Source organism: Capsicum annuum, chromosome 4 (genome assembly GCF_002878395.1).
Source record: "Capsicum annuum cultivar UCD-10X-F1 chromosome 4, UCD10Xv1.1, whole genome shotgun sequence".
Taxonomy (NCBI): Eukaryota; Viridiplantae; Streptophyta; class Magnoliopsida; order Solanales; family Solanaceae; genus Capsicum; species Capsicum annuum.
Genome location: NC_061114.1, coordinates 124,005,766 through 124,009,914, shown reverse-complemented (window position 1 = coordinate 124,009,914; position 4,149 = coordinate 124,005,766). Strand labels below are relative to the sequence as shown.

Genomic DNA, 4,149 nt, shown 5'->3' with positions numbered 1-4,149 from the left:
GAAACCAATAAGGCAAGAAGCCGTGGTGGGGAGTAACCAGAGTAGAGGCGCTGTTTAAGGGAAAAATATCCAGATTACCATGCTAATAGTGACCGAAGATCATGTTATTTAAGAATAATCTAGTATATAGTAATCTAAGATGACCATATTTTGTTATGTACATGATTGAATGGAATATTTTGAAAATAGCAATTGTATGAAAATGAATAATTATTTATCTGATGTAATGGCAGATAAATTTAAAATACTTATTTTGTATGCACTTAAGGATATAAAAGTGGTAGATATAAGAAAAATCATATTAGAAAAAGCATTTGCTAAATATTATATGATTAGAATAAATTACATACCATACCTACCTAACTACTCTTACAAATACTTACCATGATAAATTACATATATCTAGAATTTTTGGAAAAAGATATGAGAAACATACAGTTAATAGAAAAACAGATGAAAGTATATTTAGACAAATACATGGAAACTAAAGATATAAAATATATAGAATTTCTTAATGAAAATATGCAAGAACTACTAAGACTAAAACAAACAATTGAAAAATATTATCAAGCTTAAATGATAGATGATATTAAAATACTTGTTTTATATATACTTAGAGATATTGAAATTATAGACATAAAGAAAATAATATGAGAAAAATTACAAGATTATAAAGAGGAAGAATTATTAAACAGTATAGAAAACTTACACATATATTATGAACATCAATATTACTTAAATTCAGATGGATATTATTCAGAATAAATAAATGTTAGAATATATAAAAAAAATTAGAGAAAGGAAAAATTGGATATATGAAGAAGTTAATTACAGAAATCAACTTGGAATAGAAAAAAGACAACTAGAAGAAAAATTACTTAAAATGAAATTAACCTTAGAAAAAGAAGATACAAATAATGATTTATTTAATACATACAAAAAATTATTTAATATAGATGAAAAATTACCTATACATGAACAACAAATACTAGTTAATCATATAAAGAACATAAACCTACGCATTGAATATAGCAAAGTTAGAATAAAATACTACACAGAAATTGCTAAAATTTCAATATGATAAAATAATAAACTACACAAATTAATGAATACATCTTACGAAAAGAATAAATCATTAAAAGATATTGAAACTAAACTATATAGTTTATACCTAGAATACAAAAGATTATATAATACTAACGAAGATCCTAAAACATTAGATAATTTAATTACGATAATATCTAATTTAGAATATAAATTAATAAAACATCTTAAGTCAAAAGGATAAAAATAAAAATTAAACCAACAATAATATACACGAAATAATTGGATTAAAAATAAGTATTTATTACTTAATAACTATTTATCATCTAGTAAAGTTATCATGTCTAATCCGCACCTCCCTACAAATATGAAAAGAAAAAAAATGTTCTCTAAAGTCCAAAGCATGTCGCTTTGTTTCAACTTCCTTAGTTTTTAGTTCCAAATACAGTTGTCTTTTTCTATATTCCTCAAGTAAAATTCTAATTATCTATAAGCATTTTTTTTAATTAATAGACCCATGATAGGTCAGGGGCTAAACAACACCCCCATCAAATAGCAAAACAATATTTACCAAGAGGGAGACCAAACCAAACCTCCAAATTAAAGAAAGATTGCACATAAGCTAACTAGCCTACTAAGAACAATCATCTTAACTCCATTTCAGGGAAGAGACCTCGTAGCTAGGAAATAAAAACTATGATGAACCTCAATCAAAAAGATCTTTTCTAAGAAACTATAATTAGAAAAAAGATAGCTTAATAGAATAGGCGCAAGATTAGCAAAAACCAACATGAGCAAGTTGAGGATAATAGAAATTAAGAGTTCTTGAACATCTTCAACATTTGTGGAAACAAACAACCAAGAACTCTGTATCTTTTGAAAATACCAAATACCGAACTGTGGAACCATTAATAGATGATGAAGCCATCCAAAAGGATGATCCGATTGATCAAACCCCTTTCAGCCTTGACCATAACTAAACGAGTATGCTTTTCCCAGGGTGAAAACAAAAACAAACTGGAGACATAATTGGAGATTTCTTGTTATTTTTCAAGTACCAAAAACCATGCTTGAAGCAATAATTGAGTTGTTATTTTCCAGGAAAAGTAGCCTGCACAAGCACAAGTAAACACGTCACTACTGTTGAATAAAAGCTGAAAACCCTGTATTTTACCTGGATAAATTGTCAAATCAAAAACCTTAAGGATAAAAACAAGTGATGTATCAAGATCTTCCAGAACCTCCTAACCTACGTTACAAAAAAAAAATGATGATAGTGTAGAATAAATCTTTGTTGCTAAAAACTCTAAAGCCAATATGATGGACCTACACATTGAACCAAATCAGAACAAGAAGTTTGTTTAGTATAATGTCCCTTTTAATGATGACTTCTTGAAGATAAACCCATATGTCCTGCAGCTTATTGCATTTACACATGCTTCCCTCTATATAGAGTAGAACAAAAAGCCTTTACTAGCCATTCACAAGTTTTTTTTTATTTTCCTGCTCATCTAGTGGTTGAGTATCTGCATCAAACTCATCCTCAGAGTGTATAACCTTATATTTCTCTTCAGCTAGAGGAGTAGAAGTATTGTTTGTACATTTATCTCTAGAGCTAAAAAGTTTCTTGGCATGTATCTGGGAGGAGGAAAGCGATCATCAGATTTCTCAGCAATAAAAATAAATTTCTTCTGCCCACCATGTTGCTTACCTTTGTTCTCAGCCTCTTTTCTTTCTACTTTCTCCGCTTTCTTTTAACTACTTTCCTCTTCTTTCTACTCAATTATTCTATGGATTTAGGATCATCTATAGTTTCTTTTCTAGACATACAAGCCTGATCCTATTTGCCAAGTAATTATTCAACGAAAGAGGGAGTATCATCAGTACCAAAGACTGGAACACTAGTCCTTTTTTACCCTATAACACCTTCTCTTTTTTTACCACACTAGTACCCTCGCCCTCATTAAAGATGGTTTCAAGACCAACGCTATCTTTTCCATAAGAAAACACCAATACCACTCTTTTGGGCTTTAGGAGAATATGCAATACCAAAGTTAAATTAACCAGAGTTAACAGGTAAGTCTAAAGTATGAATGATACGATGCTCATTCATGAACCAGAATTTCCACCTCACTGTTAACACTTCCAATTAGATCATCACATTTTTTTAATCTTCCACCACACCTATACTTATAACCATAACATCAGTAAAACCAGTAGGGGTTAGGGAATAAGACTACTCAAGTCAATACCTGATGGATTTTGCAGATTCAACAGCTTAGGATTATTTGCTTGCATATTTTGAGTCTGAAAGCCTACATTTGTATTATATTATGGGGACTTAGGCATGCATATCTTCTGCTAGTGTTGATATTATTTTTTTTCCTGTTCTGCCCTTCTTCTTTTGCTTTTGCCATTGTACTTATCCCTGCAAATATGTACTGTCTTTTGTCTATTTGTTTCCCTATGTTTAGGTGTAGCTTTGGTCACATGAGGTGTTGACTATTTGTTGTTGTCATCACTATCTTGCAGCTAAGAGCTATAATTTTTAGCAGCCTCTTCCAATTTCTTCCTTTTTTTTAAATTCATTATCCCACCTCTTTATGATGAAAGGAAGCCTTAGAGTAACTGTTAAAGTTGTTTCTATATGACCAGGAGGTGAGGGGTTCAAGCCTTGGAAATATCCCCTTGCAAAAATATAAGATGAGGTTGTGTACAATAGATCTTTATGGTCGGACCCTTTTGCGGACCCTACACATATCGAGAGCTTATACACTGTTTTGCCTTTTTTTTATGATGCACTGCATAAAAGTGCTTCCTTAATGCTTGCAATAACCATAATAGTTCGGAACCCCTTCAAAGAGCATTGGTTATCACATATCATCTCAATTCTCATCATCATCATATCACATCCAAAGATAGTCAGGCCTAGACTTAGTAAGATCAACCTTCAACTTAACCTTGGTAAAACTACCCCTAGACTTTTAATAGGCAGCTAAATCCAAAAATAAAACTTTTCTATAGGAGAAAAAAATGGGGCAATCACTTCCATACAATAACAATCCAAGGTAACTTAGGTAAGATTACCCATACTGGAACCAAAGT

The 4,149-nt window shown here is 30.8% G+C and overlaps 1 long non-coding RNA gene across 1 annotated transcript; it reads right to left on the bottom strand.

Moving 5' to 3' along the window:
• Positions 1-1,819: 1,819 nt before the first annotated feature.
• Positions 1,820-3,690, bottom strand: LOC124898183. The gene is made up of 2 exons (XR_007055104.1): positions 3,297-3,690; positions 1,820-2,155 (listed from the first exon to the last, which is right to left on the bottom strand). It is a non-coding gene; the product is annotated as an uncharacterized LOC124898183 (long non-coding RNA).
• Between the last annotated feature and the right edge of the window lie 459 nt (positions 3,691-4,149).